This window comes from Oncorhynchus kisutch, linkage group LG11 (genome assembly GCF_002021735.2).
Source record: "Oncorhynchus kisutch isolate 150728-3 linkage group LG11, Okis_V2, whole genome shotgun sequence".
Classification (NCBI taxonomy): domain Eukaryota; kingdom Metazoa; phylum Chordata; class Actinopteri; order Salmoniformes; family Salmonidae; genus Oncorhynchus; species Oncorhynchus kisutch.
In genome coordinates this window covers 91298433-91320771 of record NC_034184.2, presented here as the reverse complement: position 1 = coordinate 91320771, position 22339 = coordinate 91298433, and the positions used below count along the sequence as shown (strand labels likewise).

The following is a 22339-nucleotide window of genomic DNA, read 5'->3' as shown; positions in this document are numbered from 1 at the left end:
GTGGTTCCAAACTTCTTCCATTTAAGAATGATGAAGGCTGCTGTGTTCTTGGGGACCTTCAATGCTGCAGACATTTTTTGGTACCCTTCCCCAATTCTGTGCCTCAACAAAATCCTGTCTCGGTGCTCTACGGACAATTCCTTCGACCCCATGGCTTGGTTTTTGCTCTGACGTGCACTTTCAACTGTGGGACTTTATATAGACAGGTGTGTGCCTTTCCAAATCTTGTCCAATCAAGTGAATTTACCACTGGTGGACTCTAATCAAGTTGTAGAAACATTGCACTGTCGTGCATGAAAAGCCCAGGAGGCCGGACATTTCTGAGACACTGGAACTGGCGTGCCTGGCACCGTCAATCATATCACGCTCAAAATCTCTTAGATAACTCTTTTTACCCAGTCTAACGTTCAATGGAACAGCAATTGAATGCCTCGATGCCTGTCTGGGGCTGTGTACCTAATAAACTGGATACTGAGTATACATTATATTCCGAACTCTGACATTGCACGTTCTGATATTCTGATCTTAATTTCTTTCTTTTTTCTTTTGGATTATGTGTGTATTGTATTGTATTGCTTTCTGTGTATTATTGCTGCACAAGCATTTAGCTGCACCTGTGATAACATCTGCAAATCTGTGTACACGACCAATACACTTTGATTTGATTTATAGGCCTACTGCTGTGATCTCCACGTTCCATGTGCTCATTTCTTTACCGCAATGGCTCACTGTGAATCAATGTGTCCATATGGCAGAGGCTGGTGCTCTCGCATTCCTCAAATTTTGGTAGAAATGGTAGGATAAATTGTACATAAGCTTCTACAAAATTGAAACTCACTCGCTGCCTATCTCAGCTACCCATGTTGTCAGGCGTCGCATTTTCTTGGAAAATGCAGTTAGCATGTTCTTCTTCAACACGATCAGCTCAGAAATGAACAAATACAGATTTGAAATGACAAATTATATTGGCAATATATCCTACTAAGTGAAACTCCCGGACAGCAGTTGTGAGTAGCCTAATTTGATTCCATAGGTTGTTGTCCATTTTACCTTTACCTGTCCTATTTTTAGGATATTTTCATTCATATTCACATCAAAGAGTATTCTGATTTGATAGGACGCCATTTAAGCTATTTGATCGAAATCAAGTGTGATGTAAAAAAAAAAAAAAAATTAAATCACATTTTATCACATACACATATTTAGCAGATTATTGTGGGAGTAGCGAAATGCTTATGTTTCTAGCTCCAACAGTGCAGTAATAACTAACAATTCACAACAACACACACAAAACTAAAAGTGAATGAATGGAATTAAGAAATAGATAAATATAAGGATGAGCAATGTCAGAGTCCAGAGTATAAGTACAGTATATATATATATATATATATATATATATATACATACATACAATATATATATATATATACAATATATATATATATATTGGGTTATATACATATATATATGTGATGGGATGTATAGTCATGGACAGTATGTGGATATGATATTTAGTATATTTATAGAATAGTATATATATGTGATAGTATATATACAGCAATAGTTAAATAGGATGGCCTATTGACTAGAATACTTCCGGCGCCGACAGAGATGGCCGCCTCGCTTCGCGTTCCTAGGAAACTATGCAGTTTTTTTGTTTTTTTACGTGTTATTTCTTACATTAGTACCCCAGGTCATCTTAGGTTTCATTACATACAGTCGAGAAGAACTACTGAATATAAGATCAGCGTCAACTCACCATCAGTACGACCAAGAATATGTTTTTCGCGACGCGGATCCTGTGTTCTGCCTTACAAACAGGACAACGGAGTGGATCCCATGCAGCGACCCAAAAAAAACGACTCCGAAAAAGAGGGAAACGAGGCGGTCTTCTGGTCAGACTCCGGAGACGGGCACACCGTGCACCACTCCCTAGCATTCTTCTTGCCAATGTCCAGTCTCTTGACAACAAGGTTGATGAAATCCGAGCAAGGGTAGCATTCCAGAGGGACATCAGAGACTGTAACGTTCTTTGCTTCACGGAAACATGGCTCACTGGAGAGACGCTATCCGAGGCGGTGCAGCCAACGGGTTTCTCCACGCATCGCGCCGACAGAAACAAACATCTCTCTGGTAAGAAGAGGGGCGGGGGCGTATGCCTTATGGCTAACGTGACATGGTGTGATGAAAGAAACATACAGGAACTCAAATCCTTCTGTTCACCTGATTTAGAATTCCTCACAATCAAATGTAGACCGCATTATCTACCAAGAGAATTCTCTTCGATTATAATCACAGCCGTATATATCCCCCCCCAAGCAGACACATCGATGCCTCTGAACGAACTTTATTTAACTCTCTGCAAACTGGAAACGATTTATCCGGAGGCTGCATTCATTGTAGCTGGGGATTTTAACAAGGCTAATCTGAAAACAAGACTCCCTAAATTTTATCAGCATATCGATTGCGCAACCAGGGGTGGAAAGACCTTGGATCATTGTTACTCAAACTTCCGCGACGCATATAAGGCCCTGCCCCGCCCCCCTTTCGGAAAAGCTGACCACGACTCCATTTTGTTGATCCCTGCCTACAGACAGAAACTAAAACAAGAGGCTCCCACGCTGAGGTCTGTCCAACGCTGGTCCGACCAAGCTGACTCCACACTCCAAGACTGCTTCCATCACGTGGACTGGGACATGTTTCGTATTGCGTCAGATAACAATATTGACGAATACGCTGATTCGGTGTGCGAGTTCATTAGAACGTGCGTTGAAGATGTCGTTCCCATAGCAACGATTAAAACATTTCCTAACCAGAAACCGTGGATTGATGGCAGCATTCGTGTGAAACTGAAAGCGCAAACCACTGCTTTTAATCAGGGCAAGGTGTCTGGTAACATGACCGAATACAAACAGTGCAGCTATTCCCTCCGCAAGGCTATCAAACAAGCTAAGCGTCAGTACAGAGACAAAGTAGAATCTCAATTCAACGGCTCAGACACAAGAGGCATGTGGCAGGGTCTACAGTCAATCACGGACTACAGGAAGAAATCCAGCCCAGTCACGGACCAGGATGTCTTGCTCCCAGGCAGACTAAATAACTCTTTTGCCCGCTTTGAGGACAATACAGTGCCACTGACACGGCCTGCAACGAAAACATGCGGTCTCTCCTTCACTACAGCCGAGGTGAGTAAGACATTTAAACGTGTTAACCCTCGCAAGGCTGCAGGCCCAGACGGCATCCCCAGCCATGCCCTCAGAGCATGCGCAGACCAGCTGGCCGGTGTGTTTATGGACATATTCAATCAATCCCTATACCAGTCTGCTGTTCCCACATGCTTCAAGAAGGCCACCATTGTTCCTGTTCCCAAGAAAGCTAAGGTAACTGAGCTAAACGACTACCGCCCCGTAGCACTCACTTCCGTCATCATGAAGTGCTTTGAGAGACTAGTCAAGGACCATATCACCTCCACCCTACCTGACACCCTAGACCCACTCTAATTTGCTTACCGCCCAAATAGCTCCACAGACAATGCAATCTCAACCACACTGCACACTGCCCTAACCCATCTGGACAAGAGGAATACCTATGTGAGAATGCTGTTCATCGACTACAGCTCGGCATTCAACACCATAGTACCCTCCAAACTCGTCATCAAGCTCGAGACCCTGGGTCTCGACCCCGCCCTGTGCAACTGGGTACTGGACTTCCTGACGGGCCGCCCCCAGGTGGTGAGGGTAGGCAACATCATCTCCTCCCCGCTGATCCTCAACACTGGGGCCCCACAAGGGTGCGTTCTGAGCCCTCTCCTGTACTCCCTGTTCACCCACGACTGCGTGGACACGCACGCCTCCAACTCAATCATCAAGTTTGCGGACGACACAACAGTGGTAGGCTTGATTACCAACAACGACGAGACGGCCTACAGGGAGGAGGTGAGGGCCCTCGGAGTGTGGTGTCAGGAAAATAACCTCACACTCAACGTCAACAAAACTAAGGAGATGATTGTGGACTTCAGGAAACAGCAGAGGGAACACCCCCCTATCCACATCGATGGAACAGTAGTGGAGAGTTTTAAGTTCCTCGGCATACACATCACAGACAAACTGAATTGGTCCACTCACACAGACAGCATCCTGAAGAAGGCGCAGCAGCGCCTCTTCAACCTCAGGAGGCTGAAGAAATTCGGCTTGTCACCAAAAGCACTCACAAACTTCTACAGATGCACAATCGAGAGCATCCCGGCGGGCTGTATCACCGCCTGGTACGGCAACTGCTCCGCCCTCAACCGTAAGGCTCTCCAGAGTGTAGTGAAGTCTGCACAACGCATCACCGGGGGCAAACTACCTGCCCTCCAGGACACCTACACCACCCGATGTTACAGGAAGGCCATAAAGATCATCAAGGACATCAACCACCCGAGCCACTGCCTGTTCACCCCGCTATCATCCAGAAGGCGAGTTCAGTACAGGTGCATCAAAGCAGGGACCGAGAGACTGAAAAACAGCTTCTATCTCAAGGCCATCAGACTGTTAAACAGCCACCACTAACATTGAGTGGCTGCTGCCAACACACTGACAATGACACTTTAATAATGGGAATTGATGGGAAATTATGTAAATATATCACTAGCCACTTTAAACAATGCTACCTTATATAATGTTACTTACTTATTCTTTATCCCCTTACACTGTGTATAAGACAGTAGTTTTGGAATTGTTAGTTAGATTACTTGTTGGTTATTACTGCATTGTCGGAACTAGAAGCACAAGCATTTCGCTACACTCGCATTAACATCTGCTAACCATGTGTATGTGACAAATAAAATTTGATTTGATTTGATTTAGAATACAGTATATACAGTGCCTTGCGAAAGTATTCTGCCCCCTTGAACTTTGCGACCTTTTGCCACATTTCAGGCTTCAAACATAAAGATATAACACTGTATTTTTTTGTGAAGAATCACCAACAAGTGGGACACAATCATGAAGTGGAATGACATTTATTGGATATTTCAAACTTTTTTAACAAATCAAAAACTGAAAAATTGGGCGTGCAAAATTATTCAGCCCCTTTACTTTCAGTGCAGCAAACTCTCTCCAGAAGTTCAGTGAGGATCTCTGAATGATCCAATGTTGACCTAAATGACTAATGATGATAAATACAATCCACCTGTGTGTAATCAAGTCTCTGTATAAATGCACCTGCACTGTGATAGTCTCAGAGGTCCGTTTAAAGCGCAGAGAGCATCATGAAGAACAAGGAACACACCAGGCAGGTCCGAGATACTGTTGTGAAGAAGTTTAAATACAAAAATACAAAAAGATACAAAAATATTTCCCAAGCTTTAAACATCCCAAGGAGCACTGTGCAAGCGATAATATTGAAATGGAAGGACTATCAGACCACTGCAAATCTACCAAGACCTGGCCGTCCCTCTAAACTTTCAGCTCATACAAGGAGAAGACTGATCAGAGGCCCATGATCACTCTGGATGAACTGCAGAGATCTATAGCTGAGGTGGGAGACTCTGTCCATAGGACAACAATCAGTCGTATATTGCACAAATCTGGCCTTTATGGAAGACTGGCAAGAAGAAAGCCATTTCTTAAAGATATCCATAACAAGTGTTGTTTAAAGTTTGCCACAAGCCACCTGGGAGACAAACCAAACATGTGGAAGAAGGTGCTCTGGTCAGATGAAACCAAAATTGAACTTTTTGGCAACAATGCAAAACGTTATGTTTGGCGTAAAAGCAACACAGCTCATCACCCTGAACACACCATCCCCACTGTCAAACATGGTGGTGGCAGCATCATGGTTTGGGCCTGCTTTTCTTCAGCAGGGACAGGGAAGATGGTTAAAATTGATGGGAAGATGGATGGAGCCAAATACAGGACCATTCTGGAAGAAAACCTGATGGAGTCTGCAAAAGACCTGAGACTGGGACGGAGATTTGTCTTCCAACAAGACAATGATCCAAAACATAAAGCAAAATCTACAATGGAATGGTTCAAAAATAAACATATCCAGGTGTTAGATTGGCCAAGTCAAAGTCCAGACCTGAATCCAATCGAGAATCTGTGGAAAGAACTGAAAACAGCTGTTCACAAATGCTCTCCATCCAACCTCACTGAGCTCGAGCTGTTTTGCAAGGAGGAATGGGAAAAATTCAGTCTCTCGATGTGCAAAACTGATAGAGACATACCCCAAGCGACTTACAGCTGTAATCGCAGCAAAAGGTGGCGCTACAAAGTATTAACTTAAGGGGGCTGAATAATTTTGCACACCCAATTTTTCAGTTTTTTAATTTGTTAAAAAAGTTTTAAATATCCAATAAATGTCGTTCCACTTCATGATTGTGTCCCACTTGTTGTTGATTCTTCACCAAAAAATACAGTTTTGTATCTTTATGTTTGAAGCCTGAAATGTGGCAAAAGGTCGCAAAGTTCAACGGGGCCGAATACTTTCGCAAGGCACTGTACATATGAAATTAGTACAACAGTATGTAAACATTATTAAAGTGACCAGTGGCCGCTGTCTATGTACAGCAGATTCTAAGGTGCAAGGTTGAGTAACCGGGTGGTAGTCGGGAAGGGTACTGGGTAGGAGGTCGGCTAGTGATGGCTATTTAACAGTTTGATGGCCTTGAGATAGAGGCTGTTTTTCAGTCTCTCGGTCCCAGCTTTGATTCACCTGTACTGACATTGCCTTAATAAAGGGATGAACAGGCTGTGGCTCAGGTGGTTGATGTACTTGATGATCTTTTTGGCCTTCCTGTGATGTCCTAGAGGGCAGGCAGTGTGCCCCCAGTGATGCGTTGGGCATACCGCACCACCCTCTGGAGAGCCCTGCGGTTGCAGATGGTGCAGTTGCCATACCAGGTAGTGATACAGCCCGACAAGATGTCGGTGTTCGCAACATGGCTGGTTTTCCCTTTGTAATCCGGGATTGCCTGGAGTCCCTGACACATACGTCTCGTGTCTGAGACACTGAATTGCGACTCTGCCTTGTCTCTGTACTGACTTTTTCCTTTTTTCGTTACATTACAGAGTGCACTGTTTGTATTAAACCATATTCCCAATCACCTTGCCGTGGTTAAATGTGGTGGTTCGTGCATTCAGTTTTGCGCGAATGCTTCCATCTGTCCATGGTTTTTGGTTTGGGTAGGATTAAAAATCACAGTGGGATCACCATCCTTATACACTTCTTGATGAAATCAGTCACAGTGTCAGTGTATACGTCAATGTTATTCTCAGAGGCAACACAGAACATATCCCAGTCCACGTGCTCAAAACAATCTTGAAGCATGGATCCTGATTGGTCAGTCCAGTGTTGAGTAGACCTTAGCATGGGTACTTCCTGTTTGAGTTTCTGCCTATATGAAGGGAGGAGCAGAATGGAGTTGTGATCTGATTTGCTGAAGTGAGGGCGGGGGAGGGCCTTGTAGTCATCCCAGAAGGGTGAGTATCAACGGTTGAGAGTTTTTGAAGTGCGGGTACTACAGGCAACGTGTTGAACTTCGGTAGCGTTTTCCTCAGATTTGCTTTGTTAAAGTCGCCAGCTACAATAAATGCGTCCTCAGAATATGTGTTTTCCAGTTTGAGCAAAGTCCAGTGTAGTTACTTGAGGGCCGTCGTGGTATCGGCTTGAGGGGGGATATACACGGCTATGACGATAACCGAAGAGAATTCTCTTGGGAGGTAATACAGTCAACATTTGATTGTGAGGTATTCTAGGTTGGGTGAACAAATGGACTTGAATTACCACAATCACAGCATAAGTAGTTTATCAAGAAACAGACATGTCAGCCTTTCTTTTTCCAAGAAAGGTTATTTATTCCTGTCTGCACGATGTACTGAGAACCCAGCTGGCTGTTTGGACGAGACAGTATAGCTGGAGAGAGCCGTGATTCCGTGAAACAGAGTATGTTAAAGTCCCTGATGTCTCTCTGGAAGGAGATCTTCGCCCTGAGGTGGTCTACTTTATCGTCCAGGGACTGAACATTATAGAGTAATATACTCGTAAGCGTTGGATTCAATTGTGAAAGTCGTATTTCTGGTTGGATTGCTGGTGAGTTACTATCGCTCTAATATCCAAAAGTTATTTCCGGCTGTATGTAATAACGCAAAAAACATTCTAGGCTAATAATGTAAAATACTGCAAATATACTGTACAAATAGTGCAAAGTTGCTTAGCAGCTAGAAACAGAGCTGCCAAGTCTATCGGCGCCATCTTGGTGAGTGAGTGTCTCATGAGATTGTCATAAATTTGGTCGCCCTGTAGGCTACAGAAAAGTCCACAGAGGCAATATACTCTTTCTTCCATACAGGCTACATTATTAATGTTACATGACTTTGACGGAGTGTTGGTGGAGCGCCACAGGGCTGTCTCTTCAACAGTACCATGGAGAGGATCACTGGGCATGAACACGATACATATTTTGTGCCCCTGCCATTGGCATAGTGGGTACTGCTTATCATGCTCACCTTAATAGCCCATATGCCACTTGCTGAAAGAAGTTATCATTGTTTTGGGGAAGAATTTTGTGTTGTTGGTCAGTTTAGCACAGAAAATGCCTCCCTCATCAATCTGCTGCTCTAAGCGGCCGCCCAATCCTGCCTAATGGGCGGGATGGCCCTGGGTTAAGCGCCTTGCTCAAGGGCACAACGGCAGGCAATGGCCTCTAGAATTTGACACCAGCAACCCTCCGTTTGCCAGCTCATTTACCATCAGATTTTTCCCGTCGGACCCTGGATTCAAACTGGCAACCCTCCATTTGCTGGCTCACCTCTCTAACCGGCTAGGCTACCTGCTGCCCCCTACATGCCTGTATGCAACACCCTTAAACAATCCCCCCAGGTAAGGGGAAAGTATTCTTTAAGGTAAATCTTAATGGAAACAAGATGCTTTATTCAACCGGGCCCTGGTCTGTTGTCTGGTCTGGTTGTCTGGTCTGTTGTCTCGACTGTTGTTTGAAACACATTCAACCCTCAGTCAACTACTTCATATAATCTCTAGAGTTGTTGAGTGCTAGCTGGCTAAGCAGGGTTATGTATAGGTATCCCCCTTTCCCCTTTATGCTATCACAATGTCTTGCTTGTGTAACGGATGTGAAACGGCTAGCTTAGTTAGCGGTGGTGCGCGCTAAATATCGGTGACGTCACTTGCTCTGAGACCTTGAAGTAGTAGTTCCCCTTGCTCTGCAAGGGCCGCGGCTTTTGTGGAGTGATGGGTAACGATGCTTCGTGGGTGAATGTTGTTGATGTGTGCAGAGGGTCCCTGGTTCGCGCCCGGGTATGGGCGAGGGGACGGTCTAAAGTTATACTGTTACGTTGGTGCCGTGACCCGGATCACTGGTTGCTGCGGAAAAGGAGGAGGTCAAAAGGGGGGTGAGTGGTACGGATGTGAAACGGCTAGCTTAGTTAGCGGTGGTGCGTGCTAAATAGCGTTTCAATCGGTGACGTCACTTGTTCTGAGACCTTGAAGTAGTAGTTCCCCTTAATCTGCAAGGGCCGTGGCTTTTGTGGAGCGATGGGTAACGATGCTTCGTGGGTGACTGTTGTTGATGTGTGCAGAGGGTCCCTGGTTCGCGCCCCGGTATGGGCAAAGGGACGGTCTAAAGTTATACTGTTACACCTGCAAACCTGTGGGCTATGCTATCACAATGTCTTGCCGGCTAGCCTGCGGGCTATGCTATCACAATCACTAGCTGGCTAACCTGTGGGCTATGCTATCACAATCGCTAGCCGGCTAACCTGTGGGTTATGCTATCACAATCACTATCTAGCTAACCTGTGGGCTATGCTATCACAATGACTAAACTAAACTGTGGGCTATGCTATCACAATCACTATCTAGCTAACCTGTGGGCTATGCTATCACAATGACAAAACTAAACTGTGGGCTATGCTATCCCAATGTCTTGCTGGCTAACCTGCGGGCTATGTTATCACAATCACTAGCTGGCTAACATGTGGACTATGCTATAACAATCACTACCTGGCTAGCCTGTGGGCTATGCTATCACAATGACTAGCTGGCTAACCTGTGGGCTATGCCTGTTAGCTAGCGTTGAAGCTATTCTATCTCAGTAGTCTGTTAGCTAGCTAGCCAGTATCACTCTCTCTGTCTCTCTCTCAAGGTAAAGGGTTCGATATATATAGCCCAGCAGGCCTTGGTTACCGTAACCAGGGTGTTGTTTACACAACATGGAGCTTTGCTGCTCTAACACACACACACACACACACACACTCCAGGACGTGGATATAATATATATACCCAGACAGAGAGCCTTGAGTGGGGAGGACAGGACAGCTGCCCCCTAACACCCCACTGATCCCTCACACACACATACCAGATCCACATCACACTGTCCATTTTCAAATATCATGCTACATTAAATCCACATTAAAAACAGATGCAGCTATGTAAGAATGGTAATATCTGTGTGTGTGTGTGTGTGTGTGTATGAGAGAGAGAGAGAGAGAGAGAGAGTTGTGTGTTGTGTGACTCGGAGCTATGACAGAGATATATTGATTATATAAAAGAGGTCATACAAGTTTTTTCACATCCTAGTAGCTACTAAAAGTGTGTTAAAGTTCATAAAATGATTTACAACTGATTATAGCAGTATTCAATAGTGATACATGGTATTCTATAGTGAAAGATACACATGGTTTTCTATAGTAAAAGATACACATGGTTTTCTATAGTGAAAGATACACATGGTATTTGTTGTGTATTGTAGGCCAGAAGGCTAAACTGAAAAAACATAATTGTAACTTAAGTCTATACTAAATTTAAACTCTACAAATGGTGGAGTTGCAAAAGCACTTCCGTGCAAGGGTGTTTATTTACATAGTGATTTCCAAAACAACAGTACTGCCGCAAAAGTATAAACATAAATTATGGTGCCAGCAAACTAGTGCTTTCCCATCAATGTATTGGTATATTGCCAATATACCACGGCTAAGGGCTGTATCAGGGCACTCCGTGTTGCGTCGTACTTATTAAGAACTGCTATTCGGACTGCTTTTCTCCACTACATCACTGGATTCCTGCTGTAAGCTCTGGATCTTTGCACCGGACACACCGGAGTGGCTATAGTGGCTAACGCCCTTGTCCAAGGCCTGCTCCATTTTGTTGCTCCCTGCCTATAGACAGAAGCTAAAACAAGAAGCTCCCGCGCTGAGGCCGGACTGGGATATGTTCCGCTTTGCGGCAAACAACAACATTGACGAATACGCTGATTCGGTGTGCGAGTTCATTAGAACTTGCATTGAAGATGTTGTTCCCATAGTAACGATTAAAACATTCCCAAACCAGAAACTGTGGATTGATGGCAGCATTTGCGTGAAACTGAAAGCTTCACTACTTTTAATCAGGGCAATGTGACCGGAAACATGACCGAATACAAACAGTGTAACTATTCCCTCCGCAAGGCAATCAAACAAGCTTAGAGTCAGTATAGAGACAAAGTAGAGTCGCAATTCAACGGCTCAGACACAAGAGGTATGTGGCAGGGTCTACAGTCAATCACGGATTACAAAAAGAAAACCAGCCCCGTCACAGACCAGGATGTCTTGCTCCCAGGCAGACTAAATAACTTTTTTGCCCGCTTTGAAGACAGTACAGTGCCACTGACACGGGACTCTCCTTCACTGCAGCCAACGTGAGTAAAACATTTAAACGTGTTAACCCTCGCAAGGCTGCAGGCCCAGACGGCATCCCCAGCCGCGCCCTCAGAGCATGCGCAGACCAGCTGGCTGGTGTGTTTACGGACATATTCAATCAATCCTTATCCCAGTCTGCTGTTCCCACATGCTTCAAGAGGGCCACCATTGTTCCTGTTCCCAAGAATGCTAAGGTAACTGAGCTAAACGACTACCGCCCCGTAGCACTCACTTCCGTCATCATGAAGTGCTTTGAGAGACTAGTCAAGGACCATATCACCTCCACCCTACCTGACACCCTAGACCCACTCCAATTTGCTTACCGCCCAAATAGCTCCACAGACAATGCAATCTCAACCACACTACACACTGCCCTAACCCATCTGGACAAGAGGAATTCCTATGTAAGATTGCTGTTCATCGACTACAGCTCAGCATTTAACACCATAGTACCCTCCAAACTCGTCATCAAGCTCGAGACCCTGGGTCTCGACCCCGCCCTGTGCAGCTGGGTACTGGACTTCCTGATGGGCCGCCGCCAGGTGGTGAGGGTAGGTATTGGTTTGCACAACCAATTCATTTCTGCACAAACTGTCAAAAACCATCTCAGGGAAGCTCATCTGTGTGCTTGTCGTCCTCACCAGGTCTGCGTCGTAACCTTCTTCAGTGGGCAAATGCTCACCTTCGATGGCCACTGGCACGCTGGAGAAGTGTGTTCTTCACAGAACCTGGTTTTGACTGTACAGGGCAGATGACAGATGTGTATGACGTCGTGTGGGCGAGCAGTTTTGCTCGCCCACACAACGTGCCCCATGGTGGAGGTAGGGTTTTGGTATGGGGCAGACATAAGCTGCAGACAACAAATAGAATAACATTTTATTGATGGCAACTTGAATTCACAGAGAGACTGTGACGAGACAAGGCTGTATCACAACCGGACGTGATTGGGAGTTCCATAGCGCGGCGGCACAATTGGCCCAGCGTCGTCCGGGTTTGGCCGGTGTAGGCGGTCATTGTAAATAAGAATTTGTACTTAACTGACTTGCCTAGTTAAATCAAGGTTAAATAAAAAATGGGATGCTCTGGATTGACGTGTACGACAGCGTGAAGAGGGACAACATTCCACAGGCCACAATCAACAGCCTGATAAACTTTATGTCAAGGAGACTGCATGAGGCACATGGTGGTCACACCAGATACTGACTGGTTTTCTAATCGCCCCTACCTTTTCTTTAAGGTATCTGGGACCAACAGATGCATGTCTGTATTCCCAGTAATGTAAAATCCATAGATTAGGGCCTAATAAATGTTTTTAAATTGACTGATTTCCTGTAACTCAGTCAAATCTTAGAAATGGTTGCATGCTGCATTTCTAATTTTGTTCAGTATATACATTGTCCCTGTTCAAATGAATGTAATAATATGAATAATAATAATGATGATGATGATCTCAGTCAGAACCTACCAGAGGGGTATACTACAAAGAAATCTAGCCAGGATCAGTTAGCTTCACATTCCAGCTCAGGCTTCATCCGTACTACAATGCTTGGATATTGCTTGTCTGCCTACCACTAACTCCAAAAAGCTTGTAACTGCACATGCATGTTGCACATAGTCAAACTAGTCATTGAGAAAATGCTGAAACATCGATAGAAATAAAATTCAAATGAAAGATGAAATTAAATGAAATCTTTGCAAATTCAGCAGCCTGTGGTTGAAAATAGGCTTTTAGAAGTGCCTTTATTTTATTACTACTCATTAATGCCGTCTTTGTTGTGGTTACCAATGCACATGCAACTTTAATCCATCTCCTATTGATAAAATAATTGCATTAAGTCATACAGAAGTTTTACTGTGCGTGAAGTTTCAAATGCATTCTGTCCTTACTAAATGTGTCTGTATTTTAATGATAATATTTTACATAAAAAAACATTTGATTAGTAAAATATTAAATAAGTAGTCTTCCTCAAATGAGGGGGATGATGACACAATCATTGCTAGAGGGAGAGAATCTAATTTCATTTGTCCTCAACTCGTGGCTCAAACACTTCATTTAGGATAAATGGAGTTAGCCTGCTTCAGAGCAGGTTAGTTCTGAAGGACTTGTTGCCATAGCTGGCTAAAAGGTCAGCCACTTTCATGGTACCGGTTAACCTGAGTTGAACTCAGAGTTGACCAAAGTTACCTCACTAACTCCTCAGACCTGATTCGTAGTACAAGGCTCTGGACATCAAGATAGCTTTCCACGCACAGAGCGAGGGAGACACACACACGTATTCCTCTGAGTCTCTTACCTGTTGATGTAACAGTAACCTCTCTGATGTTTGATCCCAGTTACCTTTAGTTGACCTTTATCTCTCTCTCTTCCTGTAACCTCTAACTTTTGATATCAGTTCTCTCTCTCTCTCTCTCTCTCTCTCTCTCTCTCTCTCTCTCGCTCTCTCTCTCTCTCTCTCTTTCTCTCTCTCTCTCAGATTCTTCCCATATCTGGGATTTGTTCTAACTATAAATAGCAGAGAAATACACAGAGGGGACCTGCTTTCTGTTCACACACACACTCACACATACACACATATACACTCACAAAATAGATACACACACTCACAAACATAGATACATACACACTCACACATATACACACACACACTCACAAAATAGATACACACACTCACAAACATAGATACACACACACTCACATATACAAAAAACTCGCACTCACACAGATGGACACACAGAGACACACACACTCATGCACACAAGCATATACTCATAAACACACAATCCTCATTCAAACATGTCCTCCTCTCAAAGTTAACTACTGAGTAAGGTCTGACAGTGAATGGACCTAACATGTTCAAGCAAATATTTTACCTAAATATAAAATGGCATTGCCCTATTTCTATTCTGAGTAGCACACACACACACACACACACACACAACAGACAGACAGACAGACAGACAGACAGACAGACAGACAGACAGACAGACAGACAGACAGACAGACAGACAGACAGACAGACAGACAGACAGACAGACAGACAGACAGACAGACAGACAGACAGACAGACAGACAGACAGACAGACAGACAGACAGACAGACAGACAGACAGACAGACAGACAGACAGACAGACAGACAGACAGACAGACAGACAGACAGACAGACAGACAGACAGACAGACAGACAGACAGACAGACAGACAGACAGACAGACAGACAGACAGACAGACAGACAGACAGACAGACAGACAGACAGAAGACAGACAGACAGACAGACAGACAGACAGACAGACAGACAGACAGACAGACAGACAGACAGACAGACAGACAGACAGACAGACAGACAGACAGACAGACAGACAGACAGACAGACAGACAGACAGACAGACAGACAGACAGACAGACAGACAGACAGACAGACAGACAGACAGACAGACAGACAGACAGACAGACAGACAGACAGACAGACAGACAGACAGACAGACAGACAGACAGACAGACAGACAGACAGACAGACAGACAGACAGACAGACAGACAGACAGACAGACAGACAGACAGACAGACAGGACAGACAGACAGACAGACAGACAGACAGACAGACAGACAGACAGACAGACAGACAGACAGACAGACAGACAGACAGACAGACAGACAGAGACAGACAGACAGACAGACAGACAGACAGACAGACAGACAGACAGACAGACAGACAGACAGACAGACAGACAGACAGCAGGACAGGACAGACAGACAGACAGGACAGACAGACAGACAGACAGACGACAGACAGGACAGACAGACAGACAGACAGACAGACAGACAGACAGACAGACAGACAGACAGACAGACAGACAGACAGACAGACAGACAGACAGACAGACAGACAGGACAGGACAGACAGACAGACAGACAGGACAGACAGACAGACAGACAGACAGACAGACAGACAGACAGACAGACAGACAGACAGACAGACAGACAGACAGACAGACAGACAGACAGACAGACAGACAGACAGACAGACAGACAGACAGACAGACAGACAGACAGACAGACAGACAGACACACACACACACACACACACACACACACACACACACACACACACACACACACACACACACAGTGTTTACGGGGGTATTTGTGTGTGTGTGTGTCAGGTCTCTTACCTCCTGCTGTGCTCTGTGCCTGGTTTTTTTCAGGTCCTCTCCAGCAGACTGACCTGATTCTGCTCTGTGTGGTTGGCTCTCAGACACAAAGCTCCGCCCCAAAATGAAACTCTGGGATTATAGAATGACAACAACTAGAAGAGACACATGAAACATGAACAGTTGATTTAACATTACAAGACAGTGGTGTAAATTGTCACGAGAACGTCACAAGATGCCAGACATTAACGACTAATAGAAGGTGGATCAGGCATATTAACTCTCTCTCCCTGGCTTCTCCCTCTCTCAACAGGTAAACTAACTAATAACTCTCTGTCTTTCTCTCTCCCTGGCTTCTCCCTCTCTCAACAGGTAAACTTACTAACTCCCTCCCTTTCTCCCTCTCCTTCTGTTTCTCCTCTCTCCTTGTCTCTCTAGACTCAACCATGATAGAGCCAGCTCCCTAGCCTTCACTCTCTACACACACACACAGAAAAGGTTATCTGGGATCAGACAGCAGTTGTCTGACTGGTGACCATTGCTTCCTGTCCATTTTGTCACTTGAGGCTCTGATGGGAAATAGAGGGTCCAGGTCATTTATAACCGTTGCGTAAATTTCACACTAAATTTCAGCGTGCAACTTTTCTGAAAAGTCTGAAAAGATTGTGATTTATAAACTTGGCGCAGACCGTACATATGCATGTTTCCCGTTATAAATTAGACCTTTTATGGTGACAATAACACCCTTCATTCACCTTTTATGGTGACAATAACACCCTTCATTCACCTTTTATGGTGACAATAACACCCTTCATTCACCTTTTATGGTGACAATAACACCCTTCATTCACCTTTTATGGTGACAATAACACCCTTCATTCACCTTTTATGGTGACAATAACACCCTTCATTCACCTTTTATGGTGACAATAACACCCTTCATTCACCTTTTATGGTGACAATAACACCCTTCATTCACCTTTTATGGTGACAATAACACCCTTCATTCACCTTTTATGGTGACAATAACACCCTTCATTCACCTTTTATGGTGACAATAACACCCTTCATTCACCTTTTATGGTGACAATAACACCCTTCACTCACCTTTTATGGTGACAATAACACCCTTCATTCACCTTTTATGGTGACAATAACACCCTTCATTCACCTTTTATGGTGACAATAACACCCTTCATTCACCTTTTATGGTGACAATAACACCCTTCATTCACCTTTTATGGTGACAATAACACCCTTCATTCACCTTTTATGGTGACAATAACACCCTTCATTCACCTTTTATGGTGACAATAACACCCTTCATTCACCTTTTATGGTGACAATAACACCCTTCATTTGCTGTATTTTTTATTTACTTCACTAGGCAAGTCGGTTAAGAACTAATTCTTATTTACAATGAGAGCCTACCCCGGCCAAACCAGGACAACGCTGGGCCAATTGTGCGCCGCCCTTTGTGACTCCCAATGACGTCCAGATGTGATACAGCCTGGATTCGAACCAGGGACTGTAGTGACACATCTTGCACTGAGATGCAGTGCCTTAGACTGCTGCACCGCTCGGGAGCCCAATTTATAACTTGGAACTATTGGAATTAGGCCACTGCAGTTTCTAAAAGAAAGAGCAACGGCAATTTTGATCACATAGTGGTTTGGGCAGAATGTTTTGATATTTTCCAGTGACCTTTTTAAATTAAACAATTAGTTTAGCATACCTATAGTATAGTGAGGACCTGTCCACCAGTTCTGCAATACTGATTGTATATTCAAAACAATTTAAAAGTAGGCTAAATGCCACAGCCCAGACATCTATGCAAAATATAAATTATTGTTCAAAATGTTGTTTAGCAATAGATTATTGGGTGTTTATGTCCTGCCTTGGGATAGGCTCTGAGTTTAATTAGGCAATGATGTCATGCTCCTATCACACACCAATACTGTTGCCTTCCCATACTGTCAAATATTTAACATAAACTCATCTATTTATTGTGTTGGAAGATGTTTTCATCTTTTGCAGTACAATTCTGCAAAAGGTCTGTCAGATTCTGCCAAAGGACTGTGATTGGCTTCTGTTTTGGTGATACTGATTATTTGTCACCAAAGAAGGTTTGTTTATAGGGCATGTTAGGATAGTTAACGTGTCAGGTCAGGATAAATAAAGTGGTAGGTTAGGATAAATGCTGTGGCAGGTTAGGATAAATACAATGACATGTTTAACGAGCCAGGTTAGGATAATTAACATGGCAGGTTAGGACAATTAACATGGCAGGTTAGGATAATTAACGTGGCAGGTTGGGATAATTAACATGGCAGGTTAGGATAAATGCCGTGGCAGGTTAGGATAAATACAATGACATGTTTAACAAGCCAGGTTAGGATAAATAAAGTGGCAGGTTAGGATAAATAAAGTGGCAGGTTAGGATAATTAACATGGCAGGTTAGGATAAATGCCATGGCAGGTTAGGATAAATAAAGTGTCAGGTTAGGATAATTAACATGGCAGGTTAGGATAAATGCCATGGCAGGTTAGGATAAATAAAGTGTCAGGTTAGGATAATTAACATGGCAGGTTAGGATAAATGCCATGGCAGGTTAGGATAAATAAAGTGACAGGTTAGGATAATTAAAGTGGCAGGTTAGGATAATTAAAGTGGCAGGTTAGGATAAATAAAGTGGCAGGTTAGGATAAATACAATGACATGTTTAACGAGCCAGGTTAGGATAATTAACATGGCAGGTTAGGATAATTAACATGGCAGGTTAGAATAAAAAAGTGGCAGGTTAGGATAATTAACATGACATGTTAGGATAATTAACATGCCATGTTAGGATAATTAACATGACATGTTAGGATAATTAACATGACATGATAGGATAATTAATATGTCAGGTTAGGATAATTAATATGTCAGGTTAGGATAATTAATATGTCAGGTTAGGATAATTAATATGTCAGGTTAGGATAATTAACGTTGCCGACTAGGATAAATCAAGTGGTAGGTTGAGATAATTAACGTGATTAATGTTAGAAAAATTTACCTGACAGGTTAGGATAATTAATGTGACATGTTAGGATAATTAACATGACATGATTGGTTAATTAACGTGGCAGGTTAGGGTAATTCACGAGGCAGGTTAGGGTAATTAATACAGCAGGTTAGGATAATTAACGTGGCAGGTTAGGATAATTGACATAGCCCGGTTAGGTGAATTAACTTAACAGGTTAGTAGAATGAGGTTAAGGTTAGGAAAATGGTTACTCCAACTATCCAAAATGGTAGAAACATAAACAAACCACCTGAGACAAGTTATTAGTACCATAACATCGGTACGGGCCACTTGTATCAATAAATCCCTATCAGAAAATGGTTTGGCTGGTAATGATTTACTTTACGGTTATATTCACGTTTTCAAGTTCTGGTGACAAATCATGCCTTCCGATTCTAGCATAGATTTTAATGAAGCCCCCACCACTGAGAGGTCCAATCTTGCCACAGTCATTTACCTGCTGACCGGGCGAGGTTCATGGCTCTGTTCAGGGCGGTCTTCGACCAACCTCCAGAGGGTAGAGAAGGAAGTGAGCGACCTTAACAACTCCAACAGGGTGCCCAGACTGATGCGGAGTATGCCCTCACCTTTCAGACTGTGGCAGCCTCCATTAGATGGAATGACCCCGCGCTCCGCACTCTATTCCGGAGAGGACTGCGCAAAGAGGTCCAGACAGAGTTGGTGTGTTCAGATGACAAGACTTCCCTTGGACGCACTCAGCGCGATTGCCATCCGTCTGGATAACCTTCTTCAGAAGCGTACGTGTCCACCTCGTCACTCGCCTCCCTCCTTTGGCTGTCCTGAGGCAGAGCCTGAACCCATGGAGGTAGGGGCCACACACATCTCCCAGGCAGAGCGGTGTTGCCGGAGACTGCTGGGGCTCTCAGCAGGAGAGTCACCAGCTTCCACGGTTTCCAGTGCATCCCAACCCAGGTTCCACTAGGGCAGAGGGACGGCCTCGTGACTATCCGTCTCCCAGGGTAGGCGTGAGTATTCCATCATCATCGTTTTCCGCTAAACCCTTTCTGGTTCCTATTTTACTGGCTGGCTGTCCCTCAGGTGTGTCTCTATAGCTCTAGTGGACTCGGGTGCCACATGTCATTTCATCGACCAGGCCCTCGCCTCCGCCCTGAACATCACTTCCTTCTCCAGTCCTGGATATGCAACCATTGCGATCCGGCACATTCACAGCACCACTCACCCCCACCGCGGGACCCATGCACCAGGAAAGCCTTACATTCCTCATCATCACCATACCTGTACACAAAGTCAACCTCGGCTTCCCGTGGCTCGAATGTCACAACCCCACCATCTCCTGGTCAAGGATGTGAATTACTTCTGGAAGACCTGCTTTCCATATCCTGTGGTTCCAACCCGGTTGAGAGTCCTGTAAGTGCCCTTCAGCCCATCAATCAATCCTCCTGTATCATTGGCCCCTTGTTTTGGGATGTAGATGGGGACATCCGCAAGGCTCTGGAGAGGGGACCCGCTCCTACTAACTGCCCTCCAGAATGCTTCTACATCCCAACCGGGATAAGAGATCGGCTGCTGACCTGGGCACACACATCCCTCATAATTGGAAACCCAGGTATCACCCCCACTATCCAATCCCTCTCTGATAAATACTGGTGGCCCACCTTGGCGCAGGACATCGCCCGCTATGTCAACTCCTGCTCCATATGTGCCCAAGCCAAATCTCCCTGGCACGCTCCAGCTGGTAAACTACTTTCCCTTCCCGTGCCTCAGTGGCCTTCGTCCCATCTGTCCATAGACTTTGTTACTGATCTCCCCCTGTCTGATGGTTTCACCACTGTTATAGTTGTTGTGGACAGAGTTTCAAAATACAGTCGTTTTATCCCTCTCTCTGGTCTCCCTCCAGGTTGCTGAGGCACTGTTCCAGCAGGTCTTCCAGAACTATGACCTTCCGGAGGACATCATCTCCAAAAGTGGCGCCCAATTCTTTTTGCGGGTATGGAGAGCCTTCATGGAGAAGCCGGGGGCCAAAGCCAACCTCACATCCGGGTACCGGCCTCAGTCCAACGGGCAGGTGGAGAAGACCAACCATGAGCTGGGGAGGTTCCTATGCAGTCACTGCCAGGACCGACTGGGGAGTGGGCCCGGTTCCTTCCCTGGGCGGAGTATGGCTAGAACCCACTTCGTCACTCCTCCACCGGGCTGACTCCCTTCCAGTAGGTCCTGGGATATCACCCGGCCCTGGCTCCAGGGACTCCGAGACAGACCGAGGCCCCTGTAGTGGACGAGTGGAGGTGGTGTGGAACGCCGCCCACGTGAGGCTCCAATGTGTCATCTGCCGTCAGAATGATCATGAGGACTGCCACTGCAGTGAGACTCCCATGTTCCATCCTGGTGATTGCGTCTGGCTCTCCACCAGGAATCTCCCGCTCTGACTGTCCTGCTGGAAGCTGAGCCCCTAGTTTGTGGGGCTCTTCAAGGTCCTCCGGAGCGTTAATGAGGTAACTTACTGTTTACAACTCCCCACCAACAACCGGATCTGACCCACTTTTCATGTTTCCCTCGGATCCTTGTCCCCTGGCTGATGTCATCCCTCGTGACACCCCTCTGTCTCCCCTGGACATTGATGGGACACCTGCCTATGCCTTGTAGATCCCTACTGGACTCCCGACGCCGTGGGGGTCGGCTTGGTGGACTGGTGATGTGAATGGCCCAGAGGAGCGCTGTTGGCTTCCGGTGGCCGACATCCTGGACCCCAACATTATCCGTGATTTCCATCTCCGCAGTCCGGAAAGGTCCGCTCCTTGCCCTCGGGCCGTCCTCCTGGCTGGCATCATCCTGTGGATGGAGTTGCATCTCAGGGGAGGACTACTGTCACGCCTACTCCCACTCCCTCTCGCCAGCGCTCAAAATAACTGGTCTACTAACCACCGGCACCGGCTCCACACCATTAGACACACCAGGTCCTCAAAATTACACACACAAGGCCATCAATACACACATCTGGTCCCAATCATTAAACACACCTGCTACCAATCATTACACACACCTGATCATCATTACACACACCTGATCACCATCATTACACACACCTGGTCCCCATTATTACACACACCTGGTCATCATTACAGACACCTGCTCCCCATTATTACACATACCTGGTCATCAGTATACACATCTGCACACCATCATTACACACACCTGGTCATCATCATTACACACACCTGATCATCATTACACACACCTGCTCCACATCATTACACACACCTGCTCCCCATCATTACACACACCTGGTCCCCAGTATTACACACACCTGGTCCTCATTACACATACCTGGTCCCAAACATTACACACACCTGCTCCTCATCATTACACACACCTGGTCATCATCATTAAAAACATGGTCCTCAATACAGACACCTGCTCCACATTATTACACATACCTGGTCATCAGTATACACATCTGCACACCATCA

The 22339-nt window shown here is 45.1% G+C and overlaps 1 protein-coding gene across 2 annotated transcripts in view; it reads right to left on the bottom strand.

The window, feature by feature from the left end:
* The window catches only part of smpx (small muscle protein X-linked), a 43121-nt gene extending 27169 nt beyond the window's left edge, over positions 1–15952 (bottom strand). The window contains exon 1 of one of the 2 annotated variants that reach the window (XR_004211777.1): positions 13970–14101. The gene's annotated coding sequence lies outside the window, so the exon portion shown is untranslated. Of the gene's footprint in view, positions 1–13969; positions 14102–15843 lie in introns of those variants that run through there. The other variant, XM_031836486.1, reaches the window with a different exon arrangement.
* Positions 15953–22339: the final 6387 nt, after the last annotated feature.